At 36.6% G+C, this 16,505-nt stretch overlaps 1 pseudogene; it reads right to left on the reverse strand.

The window, feature by feature from the left end:
* Positions 1-16,194, reverse strand: part of LOC122139630 — an 89,483-nt pseudogene extending 73,289 nt beyond the window's left edge.
* Positions 16,195-16,505: the final 311 nt, after the last annotated feature.

Raw genomic sequence — 16,505 nt, forward strand, 5'->3', positions numbered from 1 at the left:
AACACCTGTAACCGATAGCAACGGATAACAATTCTAAACATCAAGTCTTTTTATTGCTTATTTACAGATGTCATTTTTTTTTATTCCTATTTCAACTATTTCAAGCATCTCCTGATGCTTTTGTCCTTTTAGACATGCATCCCCCCTGTCTGCTTCACCCAAACATTTTACAGGAGTTATGTCTCAATCCCTAACAGCACAATACCCTAATTTTCTGGAATTTTTTTTTCTTTTTTTTTCATAAGAGATAGTCTGACAGCTCTAACATTAAAGTCTGACTGCAAAAAGTGCAAACCTCATGCTATATGTATGCTGATGATGCAACAGCCTACTACCTGACTGTGGATCCACCCATACATACACACAACCAAACTGGCTGTAAAACTTCAACTACACTGTAGCTGTCACTATAAAATAACTAAAATATGTATGCACAGAATCATATTTTGCTCTCTAAATAGCAGCACTTTTCACACAGTGAAAATGTCAGTACAGTTCTGTCCAATGTCACTTTATGTCCCTTTAAAAATACGTCTATACAATTAAAAAGAGCATATGATTATTTGTGCACATGCTTTTGTGCATGGCCTGTCACGTCTGAAATGAATGGTGCTCATAACAGAGGAGTCATAACCAATTCTCCTCCACTTGCCTGTCGGGCAGAGAAATTGCTGATGCTCTAGATTTCCAAGGTAAAGAGAAGATTAAGTGTGGACCGCTGGTGTGTCCTTCTCCATACAAATCTACGCTGAAGATAAAGTAGTGCTTTGTTCATGTCAGATTTAGTTCCTTATGTGAGGGAAAGCCATTTATTGTATATCAGTGTCATGAAGGTTTCAACCTTTGGGATGTTTTTACTTGTCAGAGTGATGGGATTTATACGCAGCCTGTCTCAAGGTTACACATTTGTCTGAAGGCTTCACATCACAATAAATTAAAGTTACTGGCAGCTTTATTGTAGACACCGTAATTATAGCTTAGGACATCATGGGCAAAAGTTCAGCCATAGTGAATGTCACAGTCTACAAAAAATAAGTAAAAACTTTGAACGTCAGAAAAAAGTTTTGTGTCATGTTTGGCTATTCATAAATGCCTAAATATATTTCAAAATAGCCTAAAAGGCCAGATTTCTTGGAATAAAGAGTCAGAGTGAAAGGAAAAACAAACAGAAGTAAAGCACAAACATTTATAGAAATAACCAGTTGATCTATAATCTCGAATTTTTGGGAGAACAAATGTTGACCCTGCAGGCACTTTCAAGCAGTAAAGTTTTGATTTAGCAAGTTTTCAGTGCATAAGAGCCAGACAAATGCAAAATGCAGCAAGCACTTTTGGTGATGACTATAAATCTGCTTGGATAGAGAGAGCCAGAGGTCAGATTTGTTGTTCTACACAATTACATCAAACACGTACAACCTCACAAAACGACTGAAATATCAGTGTGCATTAAATCACTAAATGCTCCACAAAGCATGAGGCAAACGGCCATTTAAAAGGACATCTTTTTGTTGTTGTGGGTTTAAATGTAAAAAAATAAAAAACTTTGTTCCTTTCTTGGTTTAAAGGCCCATCATAAAATGACTGATTTTTATATTTTGAGTTTTAATTAATTATTATTTTTTCATCCATAATGAAAGTAAACTAAAGAAAAAAAAACAGCTGAAAGAAATCTGCCAAGACATTCAACTGACTAAAATCAATTACTATAAAATTTCAAAATATTGACTCAATTCTAAGCATTATGGGCAAAAAGACACAAAATATGACTAAAGAAATTGTAAAACTGCACCAGACACATAAAATCCCTTGTTACTAATTATAATACAACATAATAAAAAGATGAAAAAAGTGAAAAAGATTTATAATTTTAATTTAAAATTAAATCGAAAATTTTGTTTTACAATATTTTTTTCTACTTCAAACTTTCATTCAGTTCAATGTTACTTGCTGTTTCTTTTTAATTGTTTGTGAAATTCATAAGCACTTTCTGAGTGAAAATTGTTTCTACACCATTTTTTTTTTTAGTGTGGATGTGTATGACTCTTCATCTTCTTCCGGCTTCTTCTATACACTGCGTTGGCTAATTAATTAGCTAACATGCTGTCAGACACAGTGTGCAATGGTTTCATGCCACACAGAAAAAAAAGCAACAGCAAAGTGCATTCATGTGAGATCCAATGGTATCAAGGCGTAAGCACAAAACCGTAGCCGTTTAGGCAATAAATACTTCTGTGGTGCATCCATGAATTCCTCCAAGACAAAACATAAATAAGTCTGACTAAGCTCTAACATCACCCTTTAAACTCATTTACTATGTCACAGCCATTCTTTTTCAGGGTAACTCTGCATGCAACTGCTAGCAGTCTGGATGTACTTCTGTGATGAGTTTGTTAGCGGTGCGGATGACTGCCACACTTTTTAGCTGCAGCTGGCGGGGCATCCGCCCCTGCTGCATTCGATTATTGTAGCCAGGCGATTTAAACACTGACCTTATCTAAACTGACAAATGGACAATTCTCTCTCTCCTCAATCACACATACCCAGCGTGTTCTAGTTTCTTATTTACAGCCTATTTTCCAAATGCCACATTTGTTTCTGTTTACACCAAGGACTGAGGGCCATCAGCTGTGAAGCATTGTTCAGATGGGCTTCACCGAGTGAGTTGTGGCAGGCGGATATGGCACTATATTCACGTTTATCTTTGTGGGTCAGATCTGGTATTCACCAATTTGCCTTATATCATGCTGGCTTAGTGCTACAAAGATGAGAGGGGAAAAACACACCCTTACAAATAACGGAGTTGTATGGTCATATTCTCTCTTTATCTACAGGGTTTCCCAAATAATGTACCACTTCTTATTTCTAACAAGAGTGTTGTGTTATGAGCAGCAGTGAACATAAAATTATATAAATAAAATAAATACATATTAAATTAATAAATAGTCTGTTCACTGCTTAAAAAAAAAAATGTTTCAAAATATCCAAAAACACATTAAAAAAATATTTATATTAATAAAAAAAAAAAAACAACTATCAATAATACAATATATTTTTATTAAATAAAAAAATGAACATACCTAAATTAATAAATTAATTTTAAAAAAAAATCATTTATTTAACATTATATTTTATCTAGTAAATCACACATAATGTATACATATTTTTATAGTTAGTGTATTTTTATTTGAGCTTTATCAGTTATGTATTTATTTAATTATATATAAATATTTCAAAATAAAACTTTAGATTCAAATATGAAACACATGACCTCATGAAAGACCTCTGCACTCTTCTTCAACCCTCTCCTCTCCAGAGCCACAGGAAGTTCAGTTCACTGCAAGCCTCTCAACTACACTATCCCAACTTCATGAGGCCAAACCCAAGTTTCCCATGGTGCTGAGTAGGTGTGATTTTCTAACCTTAGCATGTGTGCACTTAGCATTAGCAAAGTCTCCCTTGAATTCAGGGGTGGTTCTAGGGTCAGTGAATATTCTTGGTTTAGCCTAGACCTTTGTGAATGCATATAGGCACATATTTTCATAACATTTTGAAAAATCATACATTGATGTGCACTGTGTACTGATAACTGTTTGATCCAATTAACTTTAAAAATCAGCATTCAATTTTATGTCTGTGAAACATCATGTGCTTACTTCATCTATATTAGGGGTGTCAAACTCAATTCCTGGAGGGCTGGAGGCCTGCAGAGTTTTGTTACAACCCTGCTCCAACACTCTCTGTACAACCAACCAAGCAACCAACCAACCAACCCACCCACCCAAACCAACCAACCAACCAACCAACCAAACCCAACCAACCAACCAACCAACCACCCAACCACACCACCCCACCCCACCCACCCCAAACCAACCAGCTCAACCAACCAACCAACCAACCAACCAACCACCCAACCATCCATCCAACCAAAAACCCACCCACTCACCCAAACCAACCGACCAACCACCACCCAAACAACCAAAAAAAAAACCCCCAAAATTTAACGTTGTTAAACTGAAAAAATTAATCACATGCGTTAACATGCTAATTTTGACAGCACTAATTTATTTATAAAATATTTTATACAATTTATTTTATATTATTATATTTAGAAAATAAAATTAAGTAATTTAGTTAGCATTATGTAAAAAATATATTAATATATTTATTTTAGAGCTGTCAATCAATAAAAAAAATGAACTAATTAATCACACATTTTTTTTTCTGAAATTAATTGTGATTAATCACACCTAACATTATAAAGTTTTAAAAAAAAACTTTTACATTGCAATGATTTGATATTCATCAGAATAGGTAAAGAGATGGGTGTCAGATCATGCATGAAAACATATTGGCATATTGTTTGAAAACCAATTCAGAAATCCCCTAAAAATATTTGGGACTACTGCCTACTGCCTCCTATGGCTTATTCTCTGGATCAGTGAGTAAAATATGACCTCAAAGTTTGCCTGTCCATTCTACAATCTCAAGCATTTCATCACACACTGTAAAATTCAATGAAATATGTATTTATTTGCGTGTTCAGTCAGTAAGCATCTCAGAGTCACACCCAGTGATCCTGCCTATTTTGCAGGGACTTAAAGCTGGTCTCATGGTGGAATGCGCATGCTACAGAGTATCCCATCATGTTTGAAGTGGCTGACTGTGTGCTAAAAGGGTGAGACTGAAAGAAACTGAGAGATTCTCTCCCGCTGTGACTCAAGCTGCCACCAGAGAGCTTTGGATCTGCATTTCCCCATACGAAGAGGTAAAAGCCACCTGTGCTACTACTTAGCTTCCTATTGTCTGCACAACTGGAGAAAGAGAGAGAGATTTTGTGGATCTAAGTGTGCATTACCCTTCAGACCCAGATAACTTGACTTGTAAGCCCTCATACACATGCATGCGGTCAGCTCACAACTACACGCCATTTCCATGCAGTTCACGTGTGTCTCTGTGTGTGATGACTTACACATTCAGTGTTTCTTATTCGCCCCTGTTTACCAGTGTGCTAACGTGCTGTGCATTCATGCATGTCCTCTCGCAAGCAAGATACTTGAATATAAGCATATTGTAACCTTTTCTGCACATGAACTGCCCGCTTAGAAGGGGTAAATCCAATTACACCTCAGTTTAATGTGACATATAGAGGCGGGTAAATATGGAATCAATAATACAGCAAAACTAGACCTCTAAGCACATTTATAATTCCTTAAAATAATGCTAAAGTTCAAACAAATCATTTATTTATTTATTCATTCATTCACTTGTTCATTCATTCTTTAATTCATTCATTTATTCGTTCATTCATTTATTCATTCAAAATACTGCAGCCATAGCAGTAAGGGATGATGGACATTTAAAATTTGTGTTTGATATATATAAAAGTTTCCCCCTTGTGGTTCACTAAAGAAACATTTAACCTATAAATGGCCTTATTAATAATATGATATGATATGATATTTTTTATTTTTTTTTGGAATGGTAAATAAAAGATTATTTGAGTATAATTAACAAGTATAAGTTTCTGAATGAAAATAATTTCAAAGTAAATCCATTTTTCAGCCTAATATACATTTTTAATTATATAATAATTCCACTTTTAAAATGTGACATCATATGGATTTACAACATAAATAAGTTTCTTTTTTTATGGTGTTTGTGTGTGTTTATACGTGTATGTATGTGTGTGTGTGTGCGTGTATGTGTGTGTTTGTATTGATTTATTAACAGAAATGCAACAGAACAAACACTGAAGAAATAAAACATCATCCAAGTCTTATGTCCTGTAAATAGTTTTGGACACTATAAACTTAAAGAGCATGTTTGTCTGCGCTGATAATGCATTACACAAGCACAGTATAAAAATGACCTAGTTACATCCAACACAATGCTGTCTCTTTTTCCTACACACACAGCGCAGACACTCACACACACACATGTACCACTGCATCAATAAATCATAAACAAGAAATAAATTAAACATTAATTCCAAGCTTGTGGAGAGCCGCTCACAGTTGGCCAACAGGAGCCTCTCTTGCTCTAGCTCCTATCTGGCACAGCTTAATTAGGATCCTCATATTTCCAGTGAACAAACAAAAGAAGGGGAAAAGAAGCATAAGAAAAGCAGCAGGAGAACAGGACACTCTAAGTAGGTTAGAGCTCCCCTCTTGGGTCAAACTACCACAGCTTACAGTCCTAATAGCAAAGCAGTGAGAGGGGAAATTAAAGGAGGGCAGATATATTTTAACAGCCCCTGCTAACTCCTCTAAAAACTAAAAATCTGTATCCCTAAAGGCAGAAATACATCATAAATACTAAACTGTAGAGTGAATTCACTGAATGTGAATTAGCGTTGCACTAAAATTCATTGTCATTCCTTTCACTGCAAACATGCCACATTTATGTTTAAATTAGCAACCTCGTACTGTAGATGCTAAAATAATGCTGTGCAAATATCGATTTGCAAATAATGAGCACAAAATTTAAAAAGTGCTATTCCTTTCATTATTCCTTAAATAGGAATGTTTGTGCATTTTTATTGATCAGACGTAAGTAAATGATCAAATGATTTTGTGCCATTGTTAGCACTGATTTACATAATTCCTTTAGCAAATCATGCACTTCTTGCTGCAGATCTTTAGTATTCATCTTTAGTAAATTCTAATATCCGGTCTGACTGGAGTAGCTTGTTCTTTAAATGTCATCTCCAGCCTAATAGTTCAAAAAATCCCATTCAAAAACCATGAAAATTAAACAGCAAAGTTTTCAAAAATAATGTGGCACCCAGCAAAGTTTAAGATGGCTTTGTTGCAACGTTTCATTAATCTAATCTGCATCAGATACTAGTTTTCACTCACTGCATGCAGTACCAGCACTTCTCATGGCCTTTTAAATGGCTCTGGATATTGATTCATGAGAGAAATCCACTGTTACTATAAGTGCAAATTTGCTTTTTCTTTCAAAGCGCACATGAAAGATACTGGACACAAGATCAGCAAATCACTTAAAAACAACTGTTTATTGAATAAACATTTCATTTTCATGTGATCACATTTGACTTAACTAAGAATTTTTTTAATGATTTATTATCAATCTAGATAAGCTTTCTATTATCCAAAAAAAAAAAAAGTACAAAATAAACTGATTCATTTAAAAAAAGCACCATTGTTCATTTGTAACAACAGTAGCTGTGGCTGTAGAAGCATAATCAAAATGCAATTAGAAAATTAATTTTCATGGCTCAGTAATATCTGATGTCTCACATCACAAACAAATGGAGCAAAATGGCAAATCCAATGTCAAGCATTTCAGACTGGACAAAGAATTAGAGCAAACCTAGTCTGTTTAGTCATATGTCCTCCTTTAATAGCAATTAACCGTGGACAACAACACGGTAAACAAAACAAGTGGCCGTCGCACACCAATACAGCTCACATTTCTTTTAATTAAAAGTGTGCAAGATCGTGGCTGACATTTTGGCTGTCCCCTGTGAGTGAGTCTTTGGCTGAACAAGACTCATCTGGTCTAATTAAATTGCAACAGAAGCCTCACACTGACTGGGTTGTTGACTGGTGCTGAGACATATGGTTGACACGCTGCGGTTTTACAACAGCAGTGCTAGATAGTATACTCCTCCTAACATTCACAGAGGTCTTGAATCTATTCCAAAAATTGTCACTCCATTTTCACCCCCGCATATGCACAAAAAACTTAATAATAGCCCTTGCATGTTCATTCAAATGAAATCTCCCTGTTCCCTGTGGCAGACTCATAAGGGAAACATTGTTATAGCAACTTTTATTCAGCACCACCAAAAACATCTGCTGATATTCGTTATCAAAGTCTTGACAATCTTTGGATTATCTATCTACACACACACATATATACAGTATATACAGTATATATATATACATATATATATTAGGGATACTGCGGTCCGGTACTCGTAAATATGCCCCGTTACCAAAAGCTGATACCCACACAGCGTGTGAACAGAGCTGTGTCCAGAAAAAGAAACGTGTATAACGAGTGGTTCCCTGCATTTTTTTAGGAAAATGTTTTGTGATTACTGTATTTATTGGCATCGGCGAGTACTAAAAATTAAAAGTATCGGTATCGGACTCGTTCTGAAAAATGTGGTATTGGTGCATCCCTAATATAAATACATAAATCGCTTATCTCTCTTAAGTCTCTTATGTATTGAAGTTTTTGCCACAGAATAGAATAGAATAGAATAGAATAGAATAGAATGTAACTGTTATTATTATCTCTTTATTATATAAACTCACAAATGCAAGAAAAAGACTGTATTGTGAGTTTTTATTATTATTTATTTTTTATTCTGAGTGGCGGACACTACTGAACAAGAAAAGTGAGATGCAAACTCAGAATTTAGAAAGAAAAAAGTCTTAATTTCGAGATCTGAACTAAGAATATACTTATTACTTTCAGACTTTTCCACCATAACTCAAATTCATCACAGTTTGTCTCCTTTTCTAAGACACGCTTAATGAAACTGCGATCCACTTGATCTTCATCATCACATTCTTAGCACAGCAGAAGTCTTCTCTTGCAAATGTCTCAACACTTTTTTTTATTTGTTTCACACATTTTTCATACCCTTTTGCAAAACAGTTACCACAGATCTCATTGAAAGACCACAAACTTTATTGGATTAACTGTGTTGAACAAAAGGAAAACATCTTTTCACAGCTGATAGAAAGTACATGCATAATTATGAATCTCTAATGCACCTGCATGAAACTCGTCTGCACAACTCTTCAATCAGCAATCAGTCTTCATCCCTCTACAAAAGATTTCACCTGACCAAAGAGGCCAAAGACCATGGCAGCGGGCCAGAGAAAGAAGAAGTTTGCATACATGGTGGAAGAGCTGCATTACTATTAAAGAAGAAAATACAGCTCAAGTTTTAAATGAAATTCAGGCAACTATTATTGATCCATGTCATCAATCATAGTTTGTTCTTTAGAGAGGCTGGACAAAGAGTGCAACCCATTCTGAGTCGGAGCACTTGTGGTATCTATTGCCAGGCATTTTTCAGGATGACAACAAGTAAGTCACAAAGTTACTGTATACCACTGTGTATTTCAGCTTTACTGTATTGCCCTGTTGGCACAAAAAACTGTCTACAGCAATGCAGATGTTTCACCAGTCAATTTTAATATGCTTTGTTCAGATTTGTTTTTGTAATGCATTGTTTTACCATAGTTTCGTGCAACTGGAATTTGCTCAAAGGTTGTTTTTTTTTTTAAGAGAATAATGTACTTGAAATGAAGGTGCACATCACAAATTTATGTGAATGAAGCCAGCTTCCACCTCTGTAAAGTGAGGAGACGTGGGAGGAACATTTGTTGCAGTGCCAGGTCAGAGGGGCACCAATATCACCATGTGTGCTGCCATCTCCAATAATGGTGTCCGTTGCCACATACAGACTATCAATTCAGTATAGAGTAAAATTTTTTGATGTACTAAATGAAAGATTGGTTTCACCCAATGAGGGCTATTGATGGATTTGCCATGCAAGGAGGTATTTCCATTGGTGCATTGCAACACTGCAAGGGAAAACATCCAATGTGAAGGTCTGAGTATTAACTCTTTATTGTTTTTTTGATATTCCCACGCATAAGTTTCCTTTCTTCCTTTCTTTCTTTCTGTTTTTTTTTTTTTTTTAAACCTATTCAACACTTCTGAGTTTGAATAGTGTTGTGGGCTACACTGACTGGGCTTTCATATTGAAAACTGTGTTTTGTCTTTTGTTGTCCATTGTGTAATGATTGAAAGAATAAATAAATTTGACCACAAGTTGGTGTTTGATGGAAGTATTTGCTTATGTTGCATGTGTTTAATGTTTTGTGAGTGTTGGAGCATTTTGCAAACAAAATGAGTCATTTTGGCCATTGAGCTTCAGTTTCAGCCTGTGTGTTAACTGTTTTGAAAATGTGTCGTCTGAGTGGAAAAATGTGTGCAACTGAAAAAGAAAAGAAAAAAGAAAAAAAAAAAAAATTTAATTCAGTTTAAGCAGGAGATAATCATCATTATGCCAGCTAGCCATTCAATCAATAAATGCATATACACACACACACACACTACATGCATACATACTTATTTGCGGTAATTCATTCTCTTCCTGTCGGTTCTTCCTTGCCAGAATATGACTCATTTTACCTTTATACTGGCTTAGTACTGCTTACATTTATGGATTTGCTTGTGCAACAGATCTTGCCTGTGAGCTGTGTTTGACACAATTATACCTCCTCATTTTCAATAATTATGGCTTACATTCTTGTGAATTACCAGAGAATTATTAAGGAAGATTTAGTATGGCATATTGAGGTCTTCTACTGCTACCATGCAAATTTTACTCAGCTGATGTCATCAGGAATCTGCTTTTGTCTTTTTTCCCGTTACAAATGAGATCACAAGAGGGGTCTCTCTTTAACTAGATGAGTTACAAATCTTACAGACACATTTTGAGGATTTCATCATCTCACTCCAAACCACATCAATGTTTTGACAGGCATTTCAAAAATTGCCCAGACTGGGAGAATGGTGAGCAAGATTGTCAAATTAACCAATTCTTTAAGAATTTTCGAAAACATATTCTCGCTTTTTCCACTTTCAATATGTTGAAAAGTATTTTACACAAAATCTGCTCAGAACTGAATATGCCTAACGTCAGTTTTTAAATAAACCACACTGTCTGTCTAAAGCTGTCTGTCTCTTAGCTTAACTGTTTAGATGTGCAGGCACATAATTAGCCAAAGTAAAACCTCATTTGTGTTAAGTGCATAAAAAACTATAGTAGGAACCAATGTTTACTGTTGAATAGCAAGGGAAGTCAGTATGCCCTCACTGTGACACAAAAGTGGATCTATGATCTTTTTCCATACTAGAGCAGCTGAATATTTCAGTAATTTTGAATGCAGAGGTGAAGAGGGCATTTTTGCATTGCATTGAGGTCATGTAACATTTAGCATGGGCCCTTTTTTGATCTTCAAGAAGAAGACAAGAGTGCAAGATGTAAAACTAAGTGTGATATACTCCAAGGAAAATATTGATTTGAAATCTAAGTCGCACCACTGCCAAAGGGAACAATGCATATTTGAGACTCATTATTTCCTGTTCAAAGCATGAAACTTTGCTCTGATCAGGCACACATTGTTTTACCTCAGTGTATTTAATTGCCATTTGTAACTGGCTCCGTCTCCCTCTACTCTGTGAATTAGACAGTAACTAAGGCTGAAATGTGTTAACTGTGACAAATAGCTCTGGTATTTAGAGTTGCATCTCTGTTGTTTGCTTATGCTAATGATATGAAGGTGGACACAAATATACCCACTCAGGCATATCTATATTCCCTCTCTGAATCAGCAGCTTTATGACCTAGCATATAAATATATCCTGTAGTAAACAAGACTCATACTGTAGCACAATGTCACGTATAATTCATTCTTAAATGTTAATATTAGATGTAATACTGCAACGACTGGTTATGACACAGCTGAATCCTAACATTGATGGTTCTCTCAAAACGGTTTCCACAAAATATTAAGCAGCATAACTGTTTTCATTATTGATAATAATAAAAAATTATTCTTGAGCACCAAAACAGCATATATATATATATATATATATATATATATATATATATATATATATATATATATATATATATATACACACACACACACACACACACACACACACACACACACACACACAAACACATATATGTATATTTATAAAGAGGAAAGGAAGAAAAAAAGAGAAAGAAAAATAACGAAAGATAAAGGCACTTGGACAATGTTCTTTCATAGAAGTGCCTATGATGCAACCTACTGTAACTCTAGCAGCAAGATGAGACTGTAGATTGTGAATAGGATAATGCTGCTTTTATCAGTGCAGTGAATATGACACACAGTCACAAATATTCCATACAGAACTCAATATGTCCCTAAACAGACACATTAAATATTGCATCAGAAAAAAGCAGGCAGAAGTGCACACCATTGTAAGAAACAGGCCACAAATCTGCGGCATGTGCATCCAAGAAGAAGATGTTATCTGCAAGGTGAAGAATAGCGGAACTAAGAGAGCGAGATACATTTTTAATAGATTTTACAGCTGTATGTTCACATGTGTATATACTGTACATGTGTGTGATTTCTTTTTTACCCCAGACAAATAACCAACCACTACACACTGATCTGTATAAGCTCTGCTGTCTGACCTCTACCATACCGCGACTGCTAAATTCATGCCTGACCACTGGACATGTCCTTGCATGATCCCACCGATTACAACACAAAAAATGAAAGCAACACAAAGGAGAAATTTATTATGAATGTAACTCATCAAATCACACAGCAAGGTCACATGGATGTGGAACCAAACAATGTGAATAACAAGAAATGCACTTTTACCCTGCAGGCCAGTGCTGAACAGTTTTGAGCATTGAACACTAACCAGAAAGTGCTTAAAACATGGGGGAATTCATAGTGACACAATGACAAAAAAAGCATGCTGTCTAGAGATGACCACATTTTCAACCCTTGTTTTCTTAAATCCAAAGAGATTAACAATACACTTTGGAAGTTCATTCAGCGTTCAGGAATCTCATGAGACTATTGCTGATTTTCAAGGAAGGATCAAAACCAAGGACACAGGAGCCACAGGAGACATGGGAGACCACTTAAGAAAAAAGTTCTCCTGAGTGCTGCTTGCCCTGATTTCAAACTAAATCCAGGAAATGCTTAACTGCTATACACAAACTTGTCATTGTGCCTCATTTTCATGACAGCCATGGACTGTAAACTTACTCTCAAGCCTTCTAGTAAAAATTCACCGTAATCAAGACCATCTTTTGACCATTCACTCATCCTTATTGTTACATCAATCTCTGCAAGTTATCATGTGAATATCTACATGGTGTTCTGCCACAGGCATTTGATATTATTTTTACTTTTATTACCACATTTACAAGACAGAAATCTACAGTTAAAATATGCATGCAAACGTTTTAAGAACATGCTGCTAAAGTCCAATACTGAGATGCAACTGCTAAAGATAGCTGATTGCTAATCTTCACACAACACCTATCTGTCTAATGAAGGACATATACAGTATTTTCTAATTTATTTGTTAGAGCTGTGTACTGAGTCTCAACATCTGCATGTTTTGTGACATAAGGCTGTGCTGATGTTTATACACCATCAGCCTTGATTGTTTTTATAATTTCTAGATTAAAAAAGATGAAGAAAAATTGATGTGGATTTCAGGCATTCAGAACTAAATTGAAACAAGCCTTTTCCATTTTTTCACTGAATAAATATGAATTGATGCAGCAAATTTGAATATATAAAGGGATATTTGAACATATAAAGAACATATTGATTAAAGGGTTTTGAAACAGTTTACACATATCTAATATACACTGAACAAAATTATGAATGCAACACTTTTGTTTTTGCCCCCATTTTTCATGAGCTGAACTCAAAGATCTAAGACTTTTTCTATGTACACAAAAGGCCTATTTCTCTCAAATATTGTTCACAAATCTGTCTAAATCTGTTTTAGTGAGCACTTCTTCTTTGCCAAGATAATCCATCCACCTCACAGGTGTGGCATATCAAGATGCTGATTAGACAGCATGATTATTGCACAGGTGTGCCTTAGGCTGGCCACAATAAAAGGCCACTCTAAAATGTGCAGTTTTATCACACAGCACAATGCCACAGATGTTGCAAGTTTTGAGGGAGTGTGCAATTGGCATGCTGACTGCAGGAATGTCCACTAGAGCTGTTGCCTGTGAAATGAATGTTCATTTCTCTACCATAAGCTGTCTCCAAAGGCATTTCAGAGAATTTGGCAGTACATCCAACCGGCATCATAACCGCAGACCACGTGTAACCACACCAGCCTAGGACCTCCACATCCAGCCTCTTCACCTCCAAGATCGTCTGAGACCAGCCACCCGGACAGCTGCTGCAACAATTGGTTTGCAAAACCAAAGATTTTCTGCACAAACTGCCAGAAACCATCTCAGGTAAGCTCATCTGCATGCTCATCGTCCTCATCGGGGTCTCGACCTGACTGCAGTTCACCATCGTAACCGACTTGAGTGGGCAAACGCTCACATTCGATGGCGTCTGGCACTTTGTAGAGGTGTTCTCTTCACGGATGAATCCCGGTTTTCACCAGATGGCATAGTGTGGGTTTGCTGATGTTAACGTTGTGGATCGAGTGGCCCATGGTGGCGGTGGGGTTATGGTATGGGCAGGCGTACGTTATGGACAATGAACACAGGTGCATTTTATTGATGGAATTTTGAATGCACAGAGGTACCATGACGAGATCCTGAGGCCCATTGTTGTGCCATTTATCCACGACCCTCACTTCATGTTGCAGCATAATAATGCACAGTCCCATGTTGCAAGGATCTGTACACAATTTCTGGAAGCTGAAAACATCCTAGTTCTTGCATGGCCAGCATACTCACCAGACATGTCACCCATTGAGCATGTTTGGGATGCTCTGGATCGGTGTATATGACAGTGTGTTCCAGTTTCTGCCAATATCCAGCAACTTTGCACAGCCACTGAAGAGGAGTGGACCAACATTCCACAGGCCACAATCAACAACCTGATCAACTCTATGGGAAGGAAATGTGTTGCACTGTGTGAGGCAAATGGTGGTCACACCAGATACTGACTGATTTTCGGACCCCCCAGACCCCCCAACACAGTAAAACTGCACATTTTAAAGTGGCCTTTTATTGTGGCCAGCCTAAGGCACACCTGTGCAATAAGCCCCCAAGTCGTGGCCTAGTGGTTAGAGAGTTTGACTCCTAACCCTAAGGTTGTGTGTTCGAGTCTCGGGCCGGCAATACCACGACTGAGGTGCCCTTGAGCAAGGCACCGAACCCCCAACTGCTCCCCGGGCGACGCAGCATAAATGGCTACCCACTGCTCTGGGTGTGTGTTCACAGTGTGTAATACATTTAATTATGTTTAATAAATTAACTGTTGTGGAACACTTCATTTCTCAGAATGCATTACATTTAACATTTACATTTATCAGATGCTTTTATCCAAAGTGACTTACAGTGCATTCAGGCTAACATTTTTTTACCTAACATATGTTCCCTGGGAATCAAACCCATACAAATATATTACAGTAATTATATACACAAAAAAATATCAACAGGAACACTCATGGCTTTACCTGTGTTGAATTTCTGTGAATTGGAATTCCATAAATTCCTCTTCGTGTCTCTCCAATTCAACTTTCTGTGAGGTGTGGCCAATTCAATTCAGAGTTAAAGTTATGAAAGGGAGCTGATTTTCAGTTTTCAATTTTGCATAGCCCTGGCTGTATGACAATCAATAACTTTGTTCCTAGAATCCGTCCATTATTGCTGCACCTTGCCGAACCCATTACCGAGACCTAATGCATCTTGAGGGACTCGAGCCCTCCTACAGATGGCAAGCGCTTTGATGCATGATTCCTTACTTCCACTGTACCAGGATTATTACACTGCTGCTCAATCAACCCCCTGCTTTCCACGACTTTTGGAGGCATTTAGGAAAATAAATCTATATCAACTCTGTGTCATACAGTAATGAGTATGCATACGTCAGTATATTTATGCATGTGTGTGAAGGGGTTAGACAGTGAATATACATCTTTGAACAGCCGTCTGCAGAGAGCTTAGTGAAATGGAAATGTGGTTAAATATAGATTGATTAGTTTGTTTGTTGTTGAAGTTTGATGTTTTCCGAATACATTTTGCATATTTATCCCATTTATCTGACCTAAACAATATGGCGTGCCACCATAAAATATCAGGAAATAACAGGCAGGTGCTCACCACATGGAGAAGAGATCTTCCCCTTGGCCATGTTTTTGTTCTACTAAAGAGCTTTCTCGTTAGGGTTTGTTTCTTGAATCTGCAAGAAAGCACAAAATAAATGAATTAAATAAAGATGAAATGGAGGGAGGAAGAAAAAAAACAAGGTGTAATTAGGAAGCATACAAAACAAACACAATCAATAGTCTGGAGAAGCTCTGAACACAATGGAACACCCTTATAGATGTGAAAACTGACACAGTATGTTATTACTGAGAATGCTGTCTGCAAGCTCTGTGTTTCACGGCTTTACCCGTAATCTCTAGGGCTTGGGTTTCATATGCGCTTCCAGAAAAATCTGGGCCAAGCCACGGTGAAACTTTTGCACAATCAATATCATGTAATATGTACAAAGGCCTGACATGAAAAAAAGAGGCTTTACCTCTTTTTTCGCTTCCTCTATCCTCTTATGCACAACACAGGATGCTGTTCTATGACACAGGACATTGTTATTGTTATTTAAAACCCAGAAATCTCACAGCAAGGATTCAGAATATCTCTATCCCAGTCCACTCGCACTTCTCCTTTCCGCCTTGTGGAAATCATTTCATTCTGACAGTATTTCTTTTTTTCTTTT

The sequence above is a fragment of the Cyprinus carpio genome, chromosome B14, assembly GCF_018340385.1.
Source record: "Cyprinus carpio isolate SPL01 chromosome B14, ASM1834038v1, whole genome shotgun sequence".
Taxonomy (NCBI): Eukaryota; Metazoa; Chordata; class Actinopteri; order Cypriniformes; family Cyprinidae; genus Cyprinus; species Cyprinus carpio.